At 40.8% G+C, this 26,821-nt stretch overlaps 2 long non-coding RNA genes across 2 annotated transcripts; both read left to right on the forward strand.

Annotated features, from left to right (window-relative positions):
• The first annotated feature begins 13,985 nt into the window (after positions 1-13,985).
• On the forward strand, positions 13,986-21,670 carry LOC146546168 (uncharacterized). The gene is made up of 3 exons (XR_014891030.1): positions 13,986-14,043; positions 18,067-18,172; positions 21,528-21,670. It is a non-coding gene; the product is annotated as an uncharacterized LOC146546168 (long non-coding RNA).
• A 790-nt stretch (positions 21,671-22,460) lies between these two features.
• On the forward strand, positions 22,461-22,973 carry LOC146546169 (uncharacterized). Its single transcript, XR_014891029.1, has 2 exons — positions 22,461-22,544; positions 22,870-22,973. It is a non-coding gene; the product is annotated as an uncharacterized LOC146546169 (long non-coding RNA).
• The last annotated feature ends 3,848 nt before the right edge of the window (positions 22,974-26,821 follow it).

Below are 26,821 nucleotides of genomic sequence, written 5' to 3' on the forward strand. Positions count from 1 at the left end.
GATGTTGAAAGCAAAACAGACAAAAACCTTCTTGAAAGCAAATTTGCTGCAAAAACTTTTGGGTCTGCCTGGACTTGTATGAAAACCATAGCAGGGTTTCAAAATCCCCAGAGCAGCAGTCAGGTCATTTTAGATGTTTTAATTCAGACAGAGATTTTCAAATGCTTTAAACATGTTTTATGCTCGTTTTAGTTCTTCTGATTTTAGCGAGGATATTTGGGAACTGAAACAGAAACTGAGAGATACTCAGCACTTTATCATTGAACTCAGCGATGTTAAAAAGGCCTTTCATACAGTCAATGTGAACAAGAGCCAGGGTCCTGATAATATTAGTGGCCGCCTAATTAAATCTTGTGCTGATGAACTCAGGCCTATATTTCAGGTTATTTTTAACAAATCCTTGCAAACACAACATGTGCCCTCTCTTTGCAAAGAAGCAGTCGTGGTTCCTGTCCCTAAATCTAAACGACTTCAGGCCTGTTGCCTCACTTCAGTTGTCATGAAAGTCTTTGAAAAAATCATCAGAAATGTGATTATGAAGAGACTGAAGGTCAGCTGGATCCAATGCAGTTTGCATACAGGCCCAACAGAGGGGTGGAGGACGCACTTTTGACTTTACTAAATCTGATTCTTAAACATGTAGAGAGTAAAGGGACTTTTGCAAGACTTCTTTTCATTGATTTTTCTTCGGCTTTTAATACAACACAGCCCCATATTTTAATTAAAAGACTTTTAGAACAGTTTGAAATCAGGAAAAACCTGCTGGGCTGGATTTTAGATTTTCTAACTGACAGGTCACAAAGAGTGAGAATAAATGGGGTTCTGTCTGACCCAGTGTTCTCCTCCACAGGTTCTCCTCAAGGCTGCGTCCTATCGCCCTTATTATTCACTCTCTATACAAACATGTGTCAGGGCAGACATGAAAACAGGGTCATTATTAAATATGCAGATGACTCTGTTATTGTCAGCTTACTGAAAGAGGGTGAAACTAACCACGGCCCAGTCATTGATGACTTTGTTCAGTGGTGGGAGGAGTCTTATCTCCAGCTGAACATATCTAAAACAAAAGACATGGTTGTTGATTTTAGGAAACAACAAAATGGGCATGGAGTCACTTTAATTAAAGGTCAGAAAATAGAGCAAGTACAATCATATAAATATCTTGGGACCATAATCAATGAAAAACTGAACTCTGATCAAAATTGCAAATCAGTTTGTAAAAAGGGTCACCAGCACCTTTATTGCCTTAGGAAACTTGTTCATTTCCACATTGACCAAAAAATGTTAACTTTGTTTTATCGTTCTTTTATTGAGTCTGTTTTATCCTTTTGTTTGGTGGCATGGTTCGGTCAGACCTCTGTCACAGAGAAAAACTCTCTGAATCAGATAGTGAGATGGTCCAGTCGTCTGATAGCTGAGCCACAGTCTTGTTTAGCCTCCCTGTACTCTGAGCAGGTACAGAGGATGGCTTTATCAATCCTTAAAAATGGTTCCCATCCTCTAAGGGGTGAATTTCAGCTTCTTCCCTCAGGACGGAGGTTTCTATTTCCGAGATGCAGGACAAAGCGTTATAAAAATCGCTTTGTCCCCGTTGCTGTCACTGAATTAAATAAGAACTGTTTTTGATTCAAAATATTAAAGTATGTGTCACAGTGAGCTTTATATATTTACTAGGTATGTGTGTTTTTAAAGGGATGTCAAATGCTGTCATTTTTCTGTAAAGCAAATTTACCTTGCCTTTGGGTATAAATAAAGTTACCTAAATAAAGTTACCTAAATAAAGTTACCTTACCTGCAGACGCTGTGCGCAGAGGTTCAGGAGCAGAAGTCCCGTTGTAAACATATCACGGCAGACCCGACGATGTTTGCATGAACACGCTTTTTTTAAAAGTCAGGTCAAGGCTCCAAAAGCCCAAAGGCGATATAACAGTTTGTGTTTGCTACATGGATCATTGTAGTTCAGCTTTCCTTTGTTATATTTCTTTAAGAGCTCAAAATGTGTTCATTACATAAATCAAATGTAATTTTCTCTGTAGCACTTCATGGATTTCATCAGCAACACACTGTAGTTGTTCACACAAAGCATAAAGGTAAAAACAATATACACAGTGTTATCTTCATTTTAGATGTCACAAAGTATTTGCGGCTCCCAGTGTTTTCCCGAACCCTGACCCTTTGCGTGGAAACCGGGTCCAAAAGGCTCTTTGGGTGTTAAAGGTTGCTGACCCCTGCACTAGGCCCAACTGACACATATATTTGATTCCAAATACAAAAAATAATGTGTAACCTGCTGGAAGAATGTAGGAGGTTGAGACAGGATCTCAACACTTGGTGTCTGCAACAAAAGACAACAATATGTGGGCCGATCGTGGCTCAAGAGTTGGCAGCTCGTCTTGTAATCGGAAGGTTGCCGGTTCGAACCCCGGCTTGGACAGTCTCGGTCGTTGTGTCCTTGGGCAAAAAAGCACTTTGGGGTCCTTAGGGACGAGTAAAGCGCTCTACAAATACAGGCCATGTAATGGCAGAAACGTTCTCTAGTGTAAATCCTGACTAGTTCATTAACTACAGATCAGTTTCAGTGAACATTATTCACAGAGGGATCTGAGTTCCTTATACCAGACTCTACAGAAACTGTAACACTGTACAGCTCTGCGACTCAACAATATGACAACAATGTAACACACACTAGAATCATCAAATAAAGCCCCACTAACCACTAGAACTAGAACTAACTAACTAGCACTGGACACTTGCATATTAGAGATTTCTACCACCATAGGAGGCGAGATATCATCCTTGAACCAGAGCATCCAGCCCTCAATTTCGGACATAAAAAGCGACGTGGCCAGGCATGATAACACTTTGACTGAACTGCAGGACTGTGCCTCGAACCACTCTGACACCATCGCCACTCTCCAGGCCACTGTGGAGCGTTTGTCTGCGGAGGTAAAGAAGTTAGATGAGAGATGTGGAGCTCTTGAGGCACTCCAGGAGGAATAATTTAAGAACTGCAGGAATACCAGAAGGCACAGAGGGACCCAAGATGACTGAGTTGGTTCACACCTGTTGGCGGAGGCGCTATCTCTCGAGGAGAAGCCACTCATCGATCGAGCACATAGAGTGAATCGCCAGCGTCCCAAACAAAGTCATCTTCCTCGGCCCATCATCTTGAGATTGCACTACTACCACATTGGTGAGGAAATTCTGCTGAAAGCTGCAGAGAACAAGAACCTGATGTATAAGGGTTTTTAAAATAAACATCCTCCCAGATTTCCCTCCCTCTGTTGGAAACGCAGAGCCGCATTTGCAAATATGAGAGGAAGACTACGTGGGATGACCGGCGTCAGGTACAGACTGCTATACCCTGCAAAGCTGTTAGTGACCCATGGTGATGTGAGGAAAAGCTTTACCGATCCCAAAGAGACCGTAGACTACGCGGAGAAGCACCTCTCCCACCCACCTTCAATGTATTAAAAGCAAGGATATATCTATATGTCTAACGCTGACACAGCACTGTGTTTCTTTCTTTTCCCTTTATATTCCATGTAAAGGTGAATATGGAGCGTTTATGGAGCTCGTTTATTGACCAGCTGTCAGTTAGAAGGTAAGAGTTACTAGGTTAACAGAGGTTAGCAGTAACAGTACGGGGAAGTATATTGTGTTGTTCTTTTGTTGGTTTTTATTTTATCCTACTTTACTTTGTTATTTTGATTTTACCTGTTGTGAGTGCTTCCCGTAATTCTCCTTTTTCTTGCGCCGCTGCGGCCAGAGTTCACAACATTACATATTTTTGTATCTATAAACAGGAAGCTGACACTCTCCAGACTTTATCAAAGGTGTGAGCGTCACAGCAGAGGCCTTTGTGTCAACGTAGCTGAAGACAAAACACAGAAACACATGAAGGAGATTTTCCTGGCCTGGATTTTATACAAATATTCTGCAGTACATCAAAAATGAAAGAAAACCATTAGTCAACATATGAACATCACCTCTGAAGTTACAGAGCTTTGATTGGAGACACAGCTGAGCGTTTTGCATTTTACATAATTAATTACATAATTAATTATGTAACCATAATTAAATGGTTACATCATCTTTAAAGTCCCCAGAGATCAGGAAAAGGGCCTGAGGGTGCTGTGTTTGGAGTCTGCTGGTTACAGTGTGCAGGACTTCACAGGCTGCTGCAGCGTTAGCAGAGGGCGGGACATACACAGCTATCATAATCACGTGTGTAAACTCTCGTGGTAGATAGTACGGTCTCATGCTAACCGCTAGCAGCTCAATGTCCTTACAGCATAGCGTCTCTTTGATAGAGAAATGCCCAGAGTTACACCATCTATCGTTCACAAACACAGCCAGACCCCCTCCTCCCTTCTTACCACTCTCCGCTGTTCTGTCATAAGAGGCTCAGCAGCTAAAGCAGCACACCTGGGTCTCCCAGCCTATTAAAAGCAGCCCTTTGCTTCACCTGCTTCACTAAACATTATTATTTTAAGCAGAGTGGTGTGATTTATGTAGGCATTGCTGTGTGACAGGATGACTTTTCTTGCACACCCACCAAATGAGGGCGCACATGCTTCCACGCCCACTGGTGACTGCACACATCCTTTCAAGGAAGCATTTCATTCATCCCTAACAAATGGAACAAAACACTGTGCAGCATGTTCAGGTTTGAACGTGGCCCTGGCCTCTCTCTGCATCCACCTGGCACATGCAACACACATCCACTCCCTGCTGAACTGCTTGTATTTGATGTGTTGAAGTTTTGGTAAAGTTTGAATAAATTCCACTTTATTTATAGGAACATTTCATCTGTGGACTCCTGCTTCCCCTCTCCTTGAGCCAGTTTGTGACGGGAACATGACATAAGAAAAGTAATTTATCCCTTTTTGATTCTGTGTATCTGGCGCTCATCCAGTGAGTTCACACTTGGCAGAAACAGACTGAATTTGTCTGGAGAACTTTGGCTTCAGCCAAGTTAGATAAACACACTGTGTCTCTGTCAAAACAGCAGTGTAGTTGTGGCACCCCTGTGAGGTGTTGAAAACACGCAGTTCTTTGAATCTTTGGGCTGAAGGAAGGACAATACTCGGTGTATCAATGCTCAATCAACAATCATTTATTTGCATACAATTCAACAATAAGAGCATTATAACGTCCGGACGGGAGAGATGCTACCAGAGGGTCAGGCACATGTCTCGAAATGGTGACGGGTTGCTCAGCTTTTTATAGTCTCTAGTGGCCCCCAGCTAGTCGTAAAAGCCAAAACATCACATTTTTTCTCTGTTACAGCGCCTAAGTTATGACCTCGGCAGTTGTTTCTCTGCTTTCTGTAAGGTGGGGGTGTGGAATGTGGTCTATCTATCTCCCCTATCTTTAGACACAGAGTCTCCTGCTTACAACCTTCTCTTCATGATTCAACAATTAAGCATGTCAAGAAAACAGTGTCACACATTCCCAGCAGATCAAGGATACAGAGTGATGCACCTTTATCTAATAAACTAATATGTGAATATGTTCTGTTAACTCAAAAGTATAATGAGAACTAAACTACATACAGATCACACACTCTATTTTAAAGGGTATAATATGATCTACAACAATATCATAATTCAACTATTTTGATTACATCTATAAGGTAACATATAATAACAGAATAATATCACAATACCCTCTTTTGATCTCTCATTAAAGAGATCACTAATAACAAGCACTTCAGCGTTGCAAGGTCCAGGTTTTCTTGATCCTGAGGCCCTCTGTCCCCCTTTAACGGGTGGACCATATGGGGGATGACCTCTGTGTTCACGCAGTTCGGATGCAAGCAAAGTTAGATTTACAACCATAACAGCAGTTACAGATGACACTCCCATCACTCCCCATTTTCCCACAGCTTTATTTTGGTGCTCCAGTTTTCCACTCCCATTTTAATGCCCCCTTATACCTTTCAAATGTACTTAGACTAGAACCTCTGTCTAAGGAGCTTTTAACCTTTATTTTTATTGCTGCAGCTACCAGTGTCTTCCAGTTGGGTGATTCTCAGCTTCTTTCTTCGTCCTCCGGGGTTAGACCACCCTTTAGTCATTGCACAGTTCTGGGGATTATTGCGATTTCAAACAAGGATCTGTGTGTTTTGGGGTCACCGCCGTGTCCCCCTTTTTGCCAAGAGCCTCTCGAACCTCGTTGGTCTGGTGTTCCTGGTTTTCGCCAACCCCTTCATGGTTATTGCTGTGTTTGTGGATCCATCTTCTCCAGGAGCCCAAACGTCATGACACTTGACCCCAGTTGCTGTCTCGGCAGTCCTACATCTGTCTCTGCTGTGAAGGGTCCTCACATCTCCGTGTCCCCGTCTGGTGTCTGTTCCTTTCTCTGCAAGAGACAGAAAACCAAAACACCTCTCTCCCTAGCCTTGATAATCTAATATTGTTATCCATTGTTGTTCTAATGATTCAAATTTGGTTTAAAATATTATGTTCAGGACCTATTCTAATCATAATCTATGTGTGTGTAAAAGAAATCAAAAATTAGTGAACCCTTTCTAAGTCTAACACATTATAAGCTTAAGTTTTACCATAGCTAAATTATTAAACACAGAAATAACATCATAAGATGTTCATAAAACCATTGTTTGATGTTCGGACTCAACTCCCCCTTTTTGACACACTCCCATGTGTCAATTCATTGGAGCTAGACAATTAAAAGAGAAGGTTAGTGACATCATATCTCAGAAAGTATCAGAAATTCTTCTCTCGAGTACCGTTGCTCCAGCCTTGTCATCACTGAGGATCGTCAATCCCGGACATTTCCCTTCTCCATATTTAATAAAGTCTGTCATCCTTCCATGCCCTGGTAACTGGTCCATCCAGAGCTGTAACATTTTGAAATGTACATACAACAAGCCAAACCACACCTTGGTCACACCAACCCTTTTCTGCCCCGAAGATGTCCAATGCCATCCTAGTATGGACTGTCAAAAGTGGCTTTAACGCTGACTATCCTGACCATTTTATAACGTTTCCTGGTCAGATTTGCCAATCTCTGCACCAGGGTTGTAATAGTTTTGCAATTTTCATCAGTTTTTATTTTTATTTAGCTTCGACTTCAGATTTTCAATTTTATATCAGTTTTAATTAGTTTTTACCAATTCTTTGCTAGTTTAGTGTAGTTTTTATTTTCTGAAAATCCTTAGTTTCAATTTAGTTTTATTTGTGTTTTGCAAAAATTAAGTGTAACAAAATCCCAGTTCCATCATATCAGTCATGCTCTTCTGGTTATCCTTGGGTGTTGAGACTAATAACTATAAACTCTTGCCGCACCGTGTGGTCCTAATTTTGGTTCAAGTGAATTGATAACCTTTTGAAGGCGATTGTTTCACACCTTTATTTGGATGTCCCAGTCCTGTTGTCTCGGGATACATCACGCTGCCTCATCTGGGGTTAGCTGTTTCCTGGGGATGCGGGTTGAGTGGGTGAGCTCTTCAAGAAGGGGGAGTGTGCTCCCCTGATGAGGTCTTCTAGGTAAGCTAGGTTAACCTTCTTGTGTGGGCTTTTCAAGTGCACTTTAAGGTTAGTGGGACTTTTAGTTTTATAAATGTCCTTATGACCCCCTGATGACCCAGTATTTCATTTTTGCACACTGTAGTACACATTTTAGTTTTTGCTTGTAGCTCGCATACTCTACTTGCCACTCCTCTAAGTCCTGATGTTTCTTAGAGAGGGCAACAGTACCTTTAAAATTATATCACACGTGTGGGGTGTGGCCTTGCCAATTGTTTTGCCCACCTTTTCAAAATGGCTGGCGTGCCCACAAGCATATTTCATGGAAAAAGAAAGGTAAGCTTGATATTTACATTTAAAATGTTTTGTTAAACTCAGATTTTTATTTTATTCTTTTTGCAAGTACCCCTCCTCGGTGGCGAGAAACTGTTGGTGTGGTCAAGTGGGTGCTCTGGAAACAAACGCTCAGGACAGAACAGTTACCAGTCATGTACTTCCTACAAATTTTGCATATGTTTTATTCCATATTGATCCTCTGAGTGTAATGGTACATTTTAATTTGAATTTATCCAAACTAAACACAATATTTTCTTTATTTACTTTGCTCTTGTTCTTTTGCAGTACCACATCCTATCAAATGTCCCTGTCGATTATATTCTACATTTAATAACTTACTATTTCAAGTGAGAACCTAAATCATGTGGACCAATGTTTCTTATTGCATCTCTCTATTCTGAATGTGGCCAGTCATTCATAGGTATTGTTCAATTTTGGCGATTTTCCTCTATAAAATTTAATTGACTTTTTACAGTGGCCTGCTGTGGTTAATAATAACATATTCCAGTCATGAGTATTGTGATATCAATAGTTATCTCCACTGTAGCATTTGGCATTCCCAATAATATAACATGATACCTTAATCAAAACACAGCACTATAGCACAGTTTTCTTAATGCAAACATCAGTAACTCAAAATCAGCAACCACAGTGTTAAGTCTGCAGTTCATACTTATGTGAAGCTAGAGTCTCCTCCTCCAGTCTCTCTTATCCTCCTGCTCCTGAAAAACAAAACAAAACAAAGCGAAGCATCCACCCTTCTCTTGTCGGCTGGGTGAATGGTTTATTGGCATTTACTAATCCTAAAGTGGGTGCAGTCATTGTCTCAGTATCAAGTCAGTCAAAGCTTTTAGTCGTCAGTCCATCACAGTCCATTCACATGCATACCTCCATGCACATTCATACCAGATGTTGCTGATAATGGAGTCTCCCGCGCAACCTATTCGAGCCTCCATCACCAGCAAGATGACGTCATCATTTTAAAGGAAAACAGCTCCTTGTTGTTTTTTGGGCCGGATTGACTCGGTGCAATCCTTTTAGATCAGTGTTCCCTATAAGTGAATTTTCTCCCAAGCCAAATTACAATCATGGAGAAGCACACTTTGCAACTGTTTACAGTAATAATATTTTATAGCGCTTTAAATTTCAATCTTTCAGGCCTTGTTTAAAGAGCTGATTGTTAAATCATGACTCACAAAATATCAACATATCACCACCGGTGGATCACACCTCTCAGATGTTTTTTCTCCAGTGCACTGTAACAAAAACGAAAACAGACATAACCAACAAAATACTACTAAAATAACACAAACTAGGGCCCGTTGCAGACATGTCCAAGCATAAAACTATCCCTCTCTCGCTTACGAGACAGAACACAAGCAAAGCTCACTGATAAAATCAAGCTAGCGCTAAACAAAACCAAACAATCAACCAGAAATTCACAGGAACATTTTGCTTCCTGCCGGGACAATATTGTGTGGGAATGAGAACCTCAGGTGCCGTAACACCTTTTGTTCCTCCTTGAATTAAAACTCAATCACAGAAAATGCCGTACTCCGACCTAAAACTTACACTATTAATCATCATTTTCACTCTGTGCCACTGTTCCTCATCAGGGCTGTGTGAAGCACAGCAAAGAATTCAGTCAAGGCCTTGAGCCATAAACAGACATCCACAGCGACATTGTTTTCATAACAAAACTTTTTTAGACCTTATTCCTAAAATCTACATACATGCCCTCTGGGTGACATATAACACATTCTAAGTTTTTAATGGTAATCAATGGCTCCTCATAAAAATTATGCATTGGGATGTTTGTGTGCAGCATTTTGCATATCAGCTAAGCAAAAGCATTCTTCATTGCATCAGCGTGTATGTGTGTGTGCGTGTGGATCACTCTTCATTGCACAAGCGTGTGCATGTGTATGTGTGTGCATCACTTCTCAGTGAATCAACATTTCCTGTGTGTGTGTGTGGTGTGTGTGTGTGTGTGTGTGTTTGTTTCTCTTCATTCTGAGTCAGTGCATGTAGATGTGTGTGTTTGTGTGGGTGTTTGTGTTCATCACTTTCCTGTTCTGGTGTTCTGGGTAAACCACGGCCTGAAGCGTGCCCTGGGGTCCTGCCCCCCTCCTTTTTCAGTTTGTTTGCGACCATTGCTGCTGCTGCTGCTGCTCAAAATTCAGTCCGTCCTGGTTCTGACCCCAATTGGGGCAGTCCTTTCTCCAGTGTCGATGTTCACCGCAGGTGAAACCTGCATCTTCTTCTGTGTTTTTGTCCATTCTGAGGTGCCTTCTGTCCTCAGTTACTCCTCTTGTCTCGGTCACGCCCTTTTTCGCCACCCGATCATCCGTGTTGGTCCATCACTGTCCTGCACAGTGTGAATGCAAAGTTATCAAGGTCAGCATTCTTTCGCTCGGCCTTACTTTTCATTCGGGCTTGGCGGGCGTCTCGTCACAGCTCTGTCAGCTGACGCAGTCTGGGGATTTTCCCCCGTGTAGTGAAACGGGCCTTAGGTTTAGTGCTCTCCGTCTCGGCTGCATGAGATCACATTCCTGCAGGTCTGTTGACATTCTCAGGTCGTTGTTGTGGGTCCAGCTGTTGCAGCATTTGGTCAGTGTCACGTATGGGGGAGAGCAGGAGTCCAGTCAGCCTCGGCTTTCAGGGCCGGCAAAGCAGCCTGTAATTAAATATGTATAGAAAAAACAAAACAAAACAAAAACAAACAAAAAACAAAAACAAACGAACAGGAAAATGTTGTTGTGTTGGCTGTGTTATTCAGAGGGGAGACACACCGGGACCAGGCCCTGTGTCAGCCTTCTCTCCCCCTTTTTTTTTTTGTTTGTTGTCTCCCGATATAATCAACTCCTAACCCACCAAGTTGACAGGACAACACCGGTATATGTTAAAATTCTTAAGATCATGTTTAAAAGCCCAAAAAGGAACTTTCTTTCATTCAGTAATCACTTTTATTAATCAATCAACAGAAAACATGTCACAATTTGAATCTTTTAACCACTAAATTTGTTGCGTCTTGCCTGGTTGGTTAGACCAGTGTTCCTTTTTTTTTTTTAGTTAAATTGTTGTCCTGCAACCCAGAGGGTTTCTTTGTCAGTAATGTATAGACCTCATCATTTAAGTATGTTAATTTTTCTTTAATCTTGCTGGAAAATCTTCACGTGTTCATGAGTGTAAGCTGTTTCTTCATTGCGTGTATGTGCATTTGTATAAAAGCAGGTTAATTTTATCTTTTCTCAAACTAGGCGTTACCTTAAAAGGAGCCTTTCTCTCAGATTTCTCTGCTTGTGTGTTTTTGTTTCACCTTTTTGTTGTGATGCTCCGGACGCCTTCCCAACCTCCACAAGTCCGTTGGCCCCAATTTTATGTGTTAAAACTTCTCTTAATTTCTCCTCTAATTCTCTCCTCGCTGCTGTCTGTTTCACAGCTGCTGATTCGTGCTGGGTGTGGTTCCCATTACCTATAATTTTGCTTCGGCCGCTGTGCTTGTGGGGGCAGTTGGTCCAGGTCCGCAGCTTCCTGTATTAACACACTAAGAGATTTATTTAATTTCATTTTCATCACTTTTAAACCGATAAGCAGGCAACACGCCTACCTTGACAGCGTAAACTGTACGCCAGTCTCCCAACACATTCCTCTCTCTACTCCTCTATAATTCTCCACTGCACACCTCTTACTATCTCTCCTTTTTATTTTTATTACACCACAGAGTAATACACCCAATTATGCCCGTCTATCTCTATGTGGCTCCAAATTCCCTCTTTATTTTAATTTCACACTCGTCAGGGGACAGGCACACAACAATTTCAACCACTGAAACGAGGAATTCAACCTTTTTATATTTCTTTACTAATCTAGACTCAACGTTTGTTCGCAAAATGTGTCTTGTTCTAGTCCGGAAATAAATGTGAACCCGTGATTACACGGCCGTTCCAGTGTTATTTCCGTAGCTATGCGGGGGCCCTCACCTCCCCAAGTCACCACCTCGGCACCCGGACGCCGCCGGTCCTGGCCAAGCGTCCCCGGACAGGAGGGTCGCCACTCCTAGGGCAAAGTTCCACAGGTACACTAGGCATCAACCTTTGATCCTAAAATGTGTATTTGCTCTAATGTCCTCCTAATCAAACACATTAACCGTCACTGTCACTGTGTTCACGCTTCACACTCCACACAAAAAACACACTCAGAGCGCGCCTCACTCACACTCTCACTCAGTGCGCGCTTCACCCACAAGACAGCACCCAGAGCGCGCCTCGCAGCTTCACACACACTCTCTCACCCAGAGCGCGCTTTGACACTCACACACAACACTTTTCCTCAGCGGGAATTTTACACAGAAACCTCTGAGCTCAACTATTAGATCTTCTTAAAGCACACTGCACCATAGACCAAAATACCCTTTTCTCTGCGATTATGACCGCCACCACGGGGCAAAGTCGCATCATAAACGTGATGCTTGCATCCCCGAAGTTATACCTGACATCATAAACCAGGTGTTGCTCTGTACTTAAATTTTTACTTTGTATTATGGCCGCAGCCCTTTATACTCGACTGACGCCACAAACCACCGTCAAAACCTCTCTCAAATGTACTAAAATTAGCACCAACCACTACTGCACTTCACGGCCGCACCACCGGAACACGCCGTATCATAAACTAAACCTACGGACGTGTTTCGCTCTCGCGTTGCCAGCGTCCAACTGCACCGTGAAGCCAGTATCTGCTTGTCCTTAAATCAACTTCTATTTCATAGCCGGCAAAAGCCAGGACGTCACTGACACCATAAACAAAATAAACAAACCTCGACTTCAATGTACTGGACTAATGGCCGCGTCTTCAGAATAAATTCTAATGTATTATTGCTACAGAAGCCAGTATTAGACAAAATTAAATGTGGAAGGTAAAGTGGCTGCAACTAGCTCAACGTAGTATCTTATTAGTTTCTCGGTAGAAGCAGTTTACTGCAACTAGCTCAACGTAGTGTCTTATTAGTTTCTCGGTAGAAGCAGTTTATTTAACACACTGGAATTCAGCCTCAACTTATGTTGTTAGTATCTTGCGCCAAAAACCAGACACCGACAAATTTACTGTGAAAATACATGTGACTCAGCGAACAGATTAATTTGGAAAGCCCAATATGCACATTTGGTATTTATAACACAACAGGCTGTGCTTACCTTTTTATTTTTGGACCGGTCCTCTGTTCACCTCGCCTCACGATCTCACCAAAGGTCAAATCTACACCTCCTCAGCACACCAAAGATCCGGGTCACACGGCACCAAGTTGTTGAAAACACGCAGTTCTTTGAATCTTTGGGCTGAAGGAAGGACAATACTCGGTGTATCAATGCTCAATCAACAATCATTTATTTGCATACAATTCAACAATAAGAGCATTATAACGTCCGGACGGGAGAGATGCTACCAGAGGGTCAGGCACATGTCTCGAAATGGTGACGGGTTGCTCAGCTTTTTATAGTCTCTAGTGGCCCCCAGCTAGTCGTAAAAGCCAAAACATCACATTTTTTCTCTGTTACAGCGCCTAAGTTATGACCTCGGCAGTTGTTTCTCTGCTTTCTGTAAGGTGGGGGTGTGGAATGTGGTCTATCTATCTCCCCTATCTTTAGACACAGAGTCTCCTGCTTACAACCTTCTCTTCATGATTCAACAATTAAGCATGTCAAGAAAACAGTGTCACACATTCCCAGCAGATCAAGGATACAGAGTGATGCACCTTTATCTAATAAACTAATATGTGAATATGTTCTGTTAACTCAAAAGTATAATGAGAACTAAACTACATACAGATCACACACTCTATTTTAAAGGGTATAATATGATCTACAACAATATCATAATTCAACTATTTTGATTACATCTATAAGGTAACATATAATAACAGAATAATATCACAGAGGGAATGACCACATGAATATTATTTTGTGTAAAACACTCATGTAACGGGACATTTTTCATTGCTATATGTATTTATTTTTAGTTTCTTTAAGAGGATAGAAAATCCATGTAACAGGGATTCATTTTATGTTAGAAAGCAGTGAGGGCGGAACTTTGGTGCTTGCTCCGGGGTTTCGGGGAGCAGTAAGTGGAGCCCACCTTCCGCTGCTTCCTCAGACACGTTCTGGAGGAAAGCAGAGACGCATCGTGTCTTCCTTACTCTGCTCTTCACCTGCTTTTACAGGTCGGTACACGGTGCTCGCACCGAAAATGTTGTTTATTGTCACCATGGTTACCCACGTTAATGTGAATGGGAGAGTTAAGGCGGTCCGCCAAAGTTATTTATATGTAAACACGGGAGAAAACCAGAGGAGTGTCCCGCGCGACCGCACCGCGAGCCCGCTCGTTAGGTGGAGCGCTCGTGAAGCAGAGTCAGTGCGCTCCTATGCTCTGTGCAAACGTGTTGTAATGCTCCAATCAAATCAGTTCTGTGAGATGTGAATGTTAATAGTTCTGTTAAAGTGACTGAGTAGATTAGCTAGTGTAACACAAGCACTCTGAGCAACTCTGTGTAGCTAACAGAGGCATTCACTGATGTCAAGCCAGCCTCCACTTTATTTTACGTTCCCTGTGTATTCAAAGTATTACGGGAATGGATGTGGAAACCGGATTTCAAAATAAAAGCCAACTTCGAGTGAATAAACAGATATGTTAAGAACATAATAACATATAATTTAGGCTTTTTTTTTTTTACAAACTCTAATGTTAGATCTATATGACACAGCCTTGTACCCTAATTGTGCCCTGTCACTATCAAGGCCATCTTATTTTGGATTTCAAAGTAAAAGCCCTGTGAATCTTCATTTTTGAACTACTCTTTCAATGAATTCATAATGCTCTTAAAAGCAAAAGTCGTATTTCCAAATACTATTTGAACTTTGTATCAACACTTTTCAACCGCAGGCTTTTTCACAGTAATACCATATCAAAATTAATTCTTTCTGATTTTGCTTTTCATAGTAATGGCCCTTTGAAATTGCCGATATTTGACTTAATCTCCTAACGATTCAAAATGCTCTAAAATGAAAAATTCTTGTTTCCACAGGGTAATTCCACTTTAGATCAACAGTATACAGCCCCACAGTGATACCATATCAATATCAAGTCATTCTGATTTTGCTTTAAAAAATAAAAGCCTTTTCAAATTGTCCATAATTGACCTAACTTTCAGTGATTTCAAAATGCTCTAAAATGGAACATTTCTGTTTCCACAGGGTAATTCCACCTTAGATCAACAGTATACAAACCCGCAGTGATACCATATCAATATCAAGTCATTCTGATTATGCCTTCCAAAATAAAAGCCTTTTTAAATTGTCCATAATTGACCTAACTTTCAGTGATTTCAAAATGCTCTAAAATGGAAAATTCCTGTTTCCACAGGATAGCTTCACTCTATATTTACAGTATACAGCCCCACAGTGATACCATATCAATATCAAGTCATTCTGATTTTGCTTTTCATAGTAATGGCCCTTTGAAATTGCGGATATTTGACTTAATCTTCTAACGATTCAAAATGCTCTAAAATGAAAAATTCTTGTTTCCACAGGGTAATTCCACTTTAGATCAACAGTATAAAGCCCCACAGTGATACCATATCAGTATCAAGTCATTCTGATTTTGCTTTCAAAAATAAAAGCCCTTTCAAATTGTCCATAATTGACCTAACTTTCAGTGATTTCAAAATGCTCTAAAATGGAAAATTCCTATTTCCACAGGGTAATTCCACCTTAGATCAACAGTATACAACCCCACAGTGATACCAATATAGGTAATACATCAACATGGCTGCCGTGGCTAAGTTAGGAATATTTATAATGTCATTTCAAAACTTGCATATGATCTGCAATTTGTAGTAGAGATGGACCGATCCGATATTACGTATCGGTATCGGTCCGATACTGACCTAAATTACTGGATCGGATATCGGAGAAAAATAAAAAATGTAATCCGATCCATTAAATATCACGAAAGCACCTCACAAAACTTGCAACACGCCGTAACTCACCTCAGAACGTTAGCACGTTGGAGCAGTATGCATCACGTGATAGAGCGGCTGTGGTATGCGGGACCTGTCGGTGGTCTGGATAGCATGTGGAGCTTCGCTAGCAACCCAGCATTTCATCTCCGACAAAGTTATCCCGAGAGAAGTAAAGCAAGTGTGTAAGTCCATCTCTGAATGTTTGTAAAGCATTCCCACGTTAAGCTTAACAAGCGACTGCCTCTCGCTTAATGATCAGCTGATCGGCTTTTCTGTCGCGAGTCCGTCTCTCTTGTTTGATTTTGGCCCACTTTGCACCAGAAAGAGGAAACCAGCGGCTGAACAACAGCAGCACGTTTAAGCTTGATAAGCTGTTGTTAGAATGTATTTAATATTACTTTCTACACCAGGATCTTTTTCTACAGCTGACGGCTGGTAACTGTGCAGGGGCGGATCTAGCAACGTTTAGCCAGGGGGGCCGATAGGGCATGAACAGGGAAAAGGGGGCACAAAGACATACTTTTCTTTCTTATTCTCATTTAAAATGTCTAGCTTTTAATAAATAATTATCTGACACCCAAAGTTTTAATTTGATGTAAAATGAATAGAAGTCAATTACTGTATATAGTAACTATTAAGTCTAATATATATACCCTAGTAAGCTATAGTACTTTTTCCTTTGGGAAGGTACCATCTGTGCAGTCTGCAATTTTGTTGAAGAAAGATGTTGAATCTATTTAATATTTCTTGAAAAATAATTGATTTCTGTGCATTTTTTTTCACACTGCATCAAATTAAGGTTGATTACGTCGATTAAGCATCATGAGGTGGCGCGTGAGGGGTGGTTCCCTATTTTTTATTTTTGTTGTTGCTGGGAGTTGGAACCCTATTAGTTAGGTTGCTTAATATTTACGCTAAGTACTCTTTAAAATACCAGAATAGGGAGGATGGTGTAGGTTTAAGTTTATTAGATTGATCAGTATTGCTGAACTATGAAATATTTTTTTTGTATACAGGTATAACAGAATAGCTTTAGTGTAGTTGTTGTTTTAAACTTGAGTATGAACTTGCAGACTTGCAAAATGCAGCAAGATATTTTAAAAAACTGTTTTGTTGATTAAAAAACACTATATCGGATTCATATCGGTATCGGCAGATATCCAAATTTATGATATCGGTATCGGACATAAAAAAGTGGTATCGTGCCATCTCTAATTTGTAGCAGATCTACTGACTGTCACAGAGCAGCTGGAGCAGTCTCGAATGCAGGTCAGTCCACTGCTGCCCCCTGTGGCCAAGTGCCATAGCTACTGCTGGATGAACTCGTGACACATCTGCACCTGTTTCTATGAACACATTGAGTCTGAGTGGCTGCACTTACACTGGTGCATTCAACATATTGAAAGATGGCAGCAATGTGGATTGTCAAGACTCAAACCAACCATTGAGCAAAGACAGCAGGATCACTTGTTTCTGTTTGTTATACAGCCAGATTTACTCGTGACACACATGTGCAGCTGCTTTATCACCTATTCTGAATTTGTTTCAAGCACAATACATTTGTTACACATGTTGGGATATTGTGTTTGTTTTAAATGTTATATACCTGTGTGGTATGTGACTTGTGTTGCCATGACGCCAGGTCTCTCTTGGAAATGAGATTTTTAATCTCAATGAGATTTTTTTTTACCTGGATAAATAAAGGACTAATTTGTAACTTTCAGTGTTTTCCGGTCTTCCAAAAGAAAAAAACCTTCAACTACATGACATGCAGTTGTGTATTTGTTTTCACCTTATCATACACTTGAAGTTTTACAAATCACCACTTCTTTAGTGAATATCATTTCAGTCTCAGACAACCTCGTTTCTCTTACAGAGGTTGAATGCACCTTCTGCGGATGGCGGTACCACACAGTGTGCGTGGACTTCCCCTGCACAGAAGGCAACTACAAATGCTGTGAATGCTAAATAAACAGAAACAAATGATCCCTGTTGTCTTTGCTTGATGATTGGTTTGAGTCTTGACAATCCACATTGCTGGCGTTGCATCTTTCAATGCCAGCAATGGCAGGTATCAGTGCTCAAAGCTTTTGTGTTTGTTTCCAACAAGTTGCCCACCTCGGGAAACAAAAATGTGTTCTTTTACTTGTCAGATGAACATATGAGACACTTTGACTCTTCAGTGCAGTGTGGAGCCTAACAAAGATCTGTTTTGTGTCCCAGCTGATCAGCAGGAGGAGGAGAGTCTGACGGAGCAGCAGAGGAACATTTTCAGCTCCTTGGACTCAGCTCAGCCACTACAGAGGAAACAATGAGCTCAACACAGAAGGTGACAGACAGAGCAGGACCATATGACCAAAGATATTTATCACCATATACATCTGAACATTTGCCATAACGATGTAGCTGACGATAGAATTGACACCAGACAAAATACTTTACAGCTGCACAACTTTATTAAAAACCCATCAATGTATTTTCACTGAAACAAGCAGCTGTTGTTTATGTGCATTAAAGTTATATAAAAATGTAACAGTGCAAATGCAAATTCCTCGCTGACAGTTTAACCAAAAGGCGTTTCCAGTGGAAACTGGCCGACACATCCTGAGCATAACCATGTATAATATCCACTAAACTTCAGAAGAGGTTATACAGTCGTGGCCAAAAGGTTTGAGAATTGCATAAATATTGGAACCTGGAGAGTTGCTGCTTAAGTTTTTATAATAGCATTTTGCCTGCACTCCAGAATGTTATGAGGAGTGATCAGATGAACTGCATCGTCCTTCTTTGCCATGAAAACGAACTTAATCCCCAAAAAGCCTTACCACTGCATTTCATTGCTGTCATCAAAGGACCTGCTGAGACCATTTCAGTGATCGTCTTCTTAACTCAGGTGAGATGTTGGCGAGCACGAGGCTGGAGATCATCATGGCTGTATCCCGATTCAGGTTCTGCAGCTTTAAAGTCCTCAAGGGCCGCGTACTCAAAGACCGCTAAGGCCGAAGTGCGAGGCTCGTAGGCTCGTGAAATGGGACGTCTAGCCTCCGTCGCGCTTCCCGGGTTGCCTAGCAACCATGATACTAACAGCTGGAAACGTTTCATACAGCTTTGTTTGACAGAAATGAAGGAGAACATGTTGGTACTAAATGTGGCTCAATGCTTACATATATGTGTAAAAAGCAAATGCAGGAGCTGTGATAACTGTGTCTGATAGAATGAAGAGTAGACTGATATATGAAATATTCCTTTATTGGGTGAGAAAATCAGACCATGTCATAACTGCTGTAAGTCACACAGAATAGATATCAGAGCCTTAAACAGGCTGACTTCTGCTAAATGGGTCAAACTGGGCAGAAAGTCTACAAACACATAACATCCTTATAGAATATGATGTAACACTATAGATCAACTTAGCTCAGAATATATAAAGCATATAAACAGTTACAGCAATATGATGCAACAAACACAGCAGCTACTGATCCAAAATACTCAAAGCTTCATAGAACTGAAACCAACATTTATTTTTAGCTCCATTCTGCTGCTGATACAGACTTTAGGTTTCTGAACATTAAACTTGTTGCTGCCTTTCATAGTGTGTAACTTGAAGGCCCTGAGTACTTTCTCCCACACTGGAAACACTGGGAGGATCACATTATGTGAACATTACCTAATAAGACGGATTCAGCACAGACAGTTATGTTAAACTTTCCTAGCAGTCCTTCACAAACAGGGAACAGTCTGTCTATTCTCTCCATCTGTCAGCTGCTGCTGGCTCTTCCTCCTCCTCTTCCTCACACACTGCTGAGTTTGTCCTGGTGGATCATCAGGGCTGCAAAGCCTCACAGATGATGTGCAGCAGTGGGTCCCTCAGTCTGTCCTCACTCTGGACACTTGCAGTCGTCACACATGGAAATCAAATGTGTGATAAGCTGCAGGATTCAAACACAAGTGTAACTTATAAACACATGTTCATACTTTTATTCCACAATCAGAGAGAAAGAAACAGAGAGAGAGTGCAGGACAGACAGACAGGTGACAGTCTCAGGTGTACACACTGCTACACAACAGCACCAGAGAAGCAGGATTTAGTGTTTGTGTTATTACGAGTGTAAACAAGAAGAGTTCCAGATGGTGCAGTGGACACATGTGTGACTGCTGTGATTAAAGCATCTTTCTTTCAGCTTAACGAGTGAACCGTCAGCTCGTTCAAACACACGTTAAAGTGCGTTTGGCTCGACACCACCGAACAGAGGCAGCAATATAACACAGCTAACATTAACAGTGCAGTGAATCCTGCTTGTGCCGTGATGTTCAGGACTGCAAACCGAGCAGCATCACTGACTTTCAGCTTGTTGTGTTTGTGGATATATGACTGACTTTAATTATCCACAAAATCATCACATTCTCTGTCAGATTAATGTCGCCTATTGAACGGCGTATATTTTAAAGGCTTTAAAACCAAGTTAACGCTGAAAGTACAAACATCACTAATGTCACATAACTCTGCCGACAAGGCATAGCTATGGCTATGAAATGCTCTTTGTGTATCACTTCTTCATTATGAAAGATGTCATTAATGCACTAGTAATGTCTCATCTGGAGTATTGTTCAATCATTTGGTCAGCAGCTAATAAGACAGATCTTAACAGACTTCAGTTAGTCCAGAATAAGGCGTCCAGATTAGTGTGAAGATGTTCATACTATACTAATATTGATAAAATGCATAATAACCTTTCTTGGCTTCCTGTACAGGCTAAAATATTCTATGGCTTACTTGTAGTTCTAAAGAAAGCAATTCTGTTAAACACACCACATTTATTCTGCTCAGCTGCAGTATCCAGATGAAATACATCATCATATTACACAGTTTTCAACAAGCTGCAATTTAGTAAATGCTCGAGTTAAAAGTAACGTTTTGTAAAACTGTTACATTTAGAGCAACTTTTAAGTGGAATAAGTTGCCTTATAAAATTAGAGAATTATTCAAAACTTCAATGAACACTTAAAAGCCGATTTACAGAGCTTTTAGTTGTTGTAAATATTGTAAGACATGATTTGTTTTTGAAATTTGTGTAATGTGCCTCAATGTTATTGATATTATTATTATTATTATTGATTGCTTATATTTGAACAATTGTGAAACCTCACTGTGGATGTAAGAGTGAAATTATGTGGATATCTTGAATCCACTTTATTGTGTAATATTTTATGTGAGTATTTGACAGAAGACGAGCAAAATCTGTTGTGGAAGCTAACGGGGTTCCTTTAGAATAAACAAACATAGGATTTATTATCACTGAATAATTCTGTATAAATCTATACAAATTATAGAAATATGTAATAGGAAACAACAAAATAATCTAAATTATAAAATAATGTGTGTGTGTGTGTGTGTGTGTGTGTGTGTGTGTGTGTGTGTGTGTGTGTGTGTGTGTGTGTGTGTGTGTGTACAATCAGTAGGGATGGGCATGATTTTAGTGTTTGAACAGTCATGAATTATCTTTAACAGCAGGTTGGATGTAATGTGTTAGAACTACCAGCAGGTGGGGATAAGAGACCTTTAAGGTGTTTGGTGCCACGCTCCACCTTCAGGTTTAAAACTAGTGTTAATGGAGTTTGAAGGTTGAGTTTGTTCCACGACTGCATTTCACTCACTGCCTCTGTTTGTATCTCTGTCACTGCAGGACCAACATGGAGCCAGAAGTCAGCGCTCTCAGGAGGCCGACAAACCTCACAGAAGAAAGGGAGAGAAAAAACACACCTGTGACGAGTGTGGGAAGGGTTTTACTGTGAGGGCTAAACTAAAACAGCATCAGGTCATCCACACTGGAGAGAGACCGTTCAGCTGTCACTTGTGTGGGAAGGGTTTTACTGTGAGGGCTAAACTAAAACAGCATCAGGTCATCCACACTGGAGAGAGACCGTTCAGCTGTGACTTGTGTGGAAAGTCTTTTTCCTTCAAGGGTTCCCTAAAAAAACACCAACTCATCCACAGTGGAGTTAAAGCGTACAGCTGTGATCAGTGTGGCAGAGCTTTTACTGACAGTAGCAACTTACAGAAACATCTAGTTACCCACTCTGGAATTAAGGCATACAGCTGTGATCAGTGTGGCAGAGCTTTTACTCAAAGTAGCCACTTACAGAGTCATCTAGTTACCCACTCTGGAATTAAGGCATACAGCTGTGACGAGTGTGGGATGGAGTTTACTCTGAAGGCTTCACTAAAACAGCATCAGGTCATCCACACTGGAGAGAGACCGTTCAGCTGTGACTTGTGTGGAAAGTCTTTTTCCTTGAAGGGTTACCTAAAACAACACCAGCTCATCCACAGTGGAGTTAAAGCGTACAGCTGTGATCAGTGTGGCAGAGCTTTTACTCACAGTAGCAGCTTACAGAAGCATCTAGTTACCCACTCTGGAATTAAGGCATACAGCTGTGACATCTGTGGAAAAACTTTCAGCCAGAGAGGGAACCGAAATGCACACCTACGCATTCACACCAGACATGATGTGTACTGCTGTGAACAGTGTGGCAAACAGTTTACAAGAGACGCACACTTACAACAACACATGTTTACCCACACTGAGGAGAGACCTTATCAATGTGAAGTGTGTGAGAAGACTTTTAAATCTCCACATCACCTGAGACGACACCAACAGATCCACACCAGAAAGAGACTCTACAAGTGCAGCTACTGTGAGGTATGTATTTATATTGTTATCTTGTCATTTTAGCCTGACTGTTTGGAACAAGTCTGCTCATTAAACTGTGTTAGCATGTTAGCAATTCTACTGCATGGAAAAGCAGCTCTGAGTGATTATTCAGATTTTCCTTTCAGTTATGATTTTAGTATTACTGTAGTATTATGGTGGTAGTATTGTAGTTATTGCAGCCCAGTAAACTGAGTGTGTTAACTGAAACAGTCAAATGTAGTTGGACGTCTGCAGAGATGCTCTTTATTTCAGGCGACGTTCAGGATACAAATGTTGAAGGACTGACTTACACTGTCTTTGTGTCTTTGTTTAGAAGCAGAGCGACACAGATGGATCCAGTTCTCAACCCTGTCATCACTGTGGTGGTGGGAAAGACTTTCATTGTGACCTCTGTGGAAAAACTTTCAGTCAGCAAAAGACCCTAAAAGTACATCAACGTAGACACACTAGAGACAAACTGAAATACTGCAAAGAATGTGGGAGAAACTTCACCACACCAAGTGAGTTAAAACGACATGAACTGATTCACAGTGGGGTTAAAAAGCACCTCTGTGATCAGTGTGGGTCATCCTTCACCACTGAAAGTCAGCTTAAATCACACAAAGGAGTCCACACAGGAGAGAAACCACACAAGTGCAGACACTGTGAGAGAAGCTTCTCAAAGTCAGGTCATCGTAACCTTCATGAACGTGCACACATGGAAGGAAACTACAGCTGTGACCAGTGTGACAAGAGCTTCAGGAATCTCAGTTCATACTCTGCACACAAACGATCCCACGTTACTAATAAACTGTTTCACTGTTACCAATGTGCCCAAACATTCACCTCATTGTCTGCTCTGTGCAAACATCAGCGCAATCACTCAGGGCTGAAATCACTCCCATCACTGGATCACAGTGAATCTGAAGACACAGAAAGATCCTCTGGTTTCTGTGTCAGACTCAAAAAGCTTGAGATCAGGCTCCACAGAGTTCAGATAGAATCTCCTGTAAAAATCTGATGAGGCAGCTGTGATCAAACTCTTCCCCTAGTTCCATTTTAAGCTTTCAAAACTGTCCTACTGTAGAGTTCATGTCAAGTGGTTAGCTTTCTTTTCATCAGTTGGTTGAAAACTGTTTCCTATTATAAAGTTTTTGTTTTAATGTATTTTGATCCACATAAATGTTTTCTTGTTCAGGTTCTTTATGTTATTGAATCTTGCAAATGTTAAATAAAAAATTCAAATGTAAAATATCTTCACTGATGGTACAAATAAACTGTCCTTTCAGCTTTAGCTCCTAATTTATTCATTATTTATGGATGTAGCACAGCAGCCGTCTCTTGATTAACACATGGAGGGCTCGGGATCTGATGGTGTCGTCTCCCTAATTTGTCCACTCAGTAAATCTCACTCATGGCCAAGAAATTGAAATAAACCTTGTTTCCCTGCTGGATAGTGATCCACTGTAACTCTGCTCCTCCTTCCTGTTTAGGATTTCTGTGGCTGAAGTAAAATTCCCTCCATCCATCACTTATCCCAGCTAACCCAAAGTGAAATAAAGTTTTGCTGGTCTTAAAAAGCATTACAATAATGGGCATTACCAATGCAAACTGAATGATACAGAAGATGATAGAAGATACTTTGATCAGTTAATAAAGCTCATGATCTGGATTCATTGTGGCTGCTACACAGATACTTCTGGGTCACTTCTCTCAGTTAGGAACCTTCCTCACCAAACTGACTGTTGGACCACACCCCTGGTTTCATGAGAAATTGTTTCAGCCATGATTTCTCTTCCTGTATTTCAGAGTAAAGACTGAAGTGACAAATGGAAGCATGTTTAAAAAACACAATGTGAGAGAGACGTTGAGGTCCTTAGAAGTTACCCTGGGTTTTTCTGTCACCCTGCTAGATGTTACACACCTTGTTATTGGACTGGTTTCTACTGCTGGACTACTCCTGCGGAGAGTAACAATACTCTTACTAATTAGCTCCCTTTCACACCTTTGGGGATATTTATTTTTGTGTTTGCAGCGCTGTGAGCCAGAACAGCGAGAGAAAAATCTGCAACAGCGACGAGCCGAATGCTTACGTGAATCGCAGCAGCTGCACATGTGCTACGCTGAATTAGAGGATATCTTTGCTCTGGATTTCTATTTCTACTTTTTCATTTCTATATGATTCTTCTTGCATCTAAACAAAGATGATTCAATTTGCTAAATGCTGATGGCTCTTCGTGCTCAGGTGTAAATGAGACGTAATATTTGCTCTTGGTTTGGTTCTCCTGTACAGAACCTTGCAGTACAACAGAAACCTAAAACATTATTTGTAGTTGTTATTCTTAGTTGTTCTGCTGCCTAAATACCACAGGGTCTGATTATGAAGTTATTGAGCTGCACATACTTTACGACCTGCTTAAGTTCGAGGTCACAGCGTATGTAGAGCAGCTGGAACATAATGAAGTCTACAAGGTTAAAGTTTTCTCTTCAGTTATTGTTCTTTCTGCTGCTTGGTTGGATGGATCTGAGAGCTTTTGTTTTTATTATTGTTATTATAATTATCATTAATATTTTACTCTCTAGAAGCTTTAAAATAGTGTTTGTGTTTGAAAAAATTGATTTAAGAATTGAACAGAAACATCTGTCCTTCTGAAAATCGCCCAAAGGCACGGAGACAAAGTCAAAGGATGCAACCTGTAACTTTCTCTTCCTTCATGTCAGGACCATCATCCATGATTTATATAAAATGCATATAGCAACAGTAGCACTTTAGTTTGGACTTTATGATTTCTGTAACTGGAAAATATTATTTTGTTTAAAGACAGAAGTGACCGCATAGTTGCAACATCAAAGGGAAATATTAATTAATTAGCATCAAGTATATTTGTTGCTTAAGCGTTTGCACTATAACTTAAGTAGGATTATAACTTTTAAGGAAGGAAAGATTTCAGATATTTAGTTCACTGCTTCAGTTATTTTATATGAAATTAAAACATTTACGTTGGTCAAATATGATGCTCTAAATCAAATAAAAGTTTGAAAATAAATGATGTATTTTTAAATGCTGCAACAAATGTTCACAAAAAGTAACTATAATTAAAACCAGTTAAACAAAATCAAATGTTTGAATCATGCTTAACCAAATGCCAGGCTGGAGAGCTGAACCTAAAGTATACGTAGAAAGATTTCAACATGTGAGCAGTTTTTAATGTTTTTATCACATATAAATGTCACAGCAGTGGGTCCTGGCCCAATGCTTTGTGTTTTTGGTTTTCTTTGACTCTTGTTTTTCTTGCTTTTTGTTCTTCTTATTTATCAGGCTCTCAGTAATCTTAGTTCTCCCTCCCTCAGTGTTCATTTCAGCCTGTGTTTAGTTTCTGTTCCCGTGTCCCACGTTTCATCGTTTCATGTCGAGTCAGCCCTGTCTCTCTGTTTCCTGTGTCTCCCCAGTCAGCCCCGCCTCCTCGGGCACTCATGTGTGATACAGAGTAATAAACCTGACTACATTTGCTGCACTCTCTTTATTACCTGTTACTTTTAAATTCATACACTAATTATGTCTGCCCATCTCTCTAATGTGAAGGTCAAAGGTCAACATCCCAGTGACATAAGAATAATCCCAAAGGGGCAAAGGCAGCGGTTAATTTAGCACATTTAGCATTAAGGGTACAGCAAGGATATACTTTTACTTATTGTGGCAGGGGTGTGGTCTCTGGCCTGCTGCAGTGGAGGCTGGTGGCGGGACGTTGGACGGCACAGGTGAGGGTGATGGAGCTCATGACTCTCCCCTTTATAGTGACGGAGGAGACTGGCGTGGGGGAAGCGTGTAGTGGAGGGAAGCCGAGGAGAGAGCTGGTTCCTGGCTACAAAGACGGCGTCAACCAGAAAAGATTGCTCGTGGTCAAATAATGTGTCAATCACCTGTGAATCAAACTGTGTGTGGCTCAGTTCATGTCACAGTGTTGTTTAGTATATCTTCACTTGTCTCACTCTCCTTCTGTTCTGTCCATCAGGACGATCCTCAGCGCTTACACAGATCCTCCATCGATGTTTTGGATCCAATCAGTGATCAGTTCTACGAGGAGGCCTGGATGTTCACCAGCGCTCGCTACACCTCCATCTACCAGAAGGTGAGTGTACTCCTTTGTACTCAGATTAACATTTTACTTCTTAAAATACATTTTCATATATGAGCTTTCTATTATTTCATGGGCCATTTAATCAATATTAAAATTACAAGCATATCAACAAAGGTGAAGCTGTTTTTTTCCACTTGCTGTCACACA

The sequence above is a fragment of the Mchenga conophoros genome, unplaced genomic scaffold (assembly GCF_057382185.1).
Source record: "Mchenga conophoros isolate Kocher_MC1m ecotype Shallow Benthic unplaced genomic scaffold, M_conophoros_male_GT1.1 unmapped_scaffold_6, whole genome shotgun sequence".
Taxonomy (NCBI): Eukaryota; Metazoa; Chordata; class Actinopteri; order Cichliformes; family Cichlidae; genus Mchenga; species Mchenga conophoros.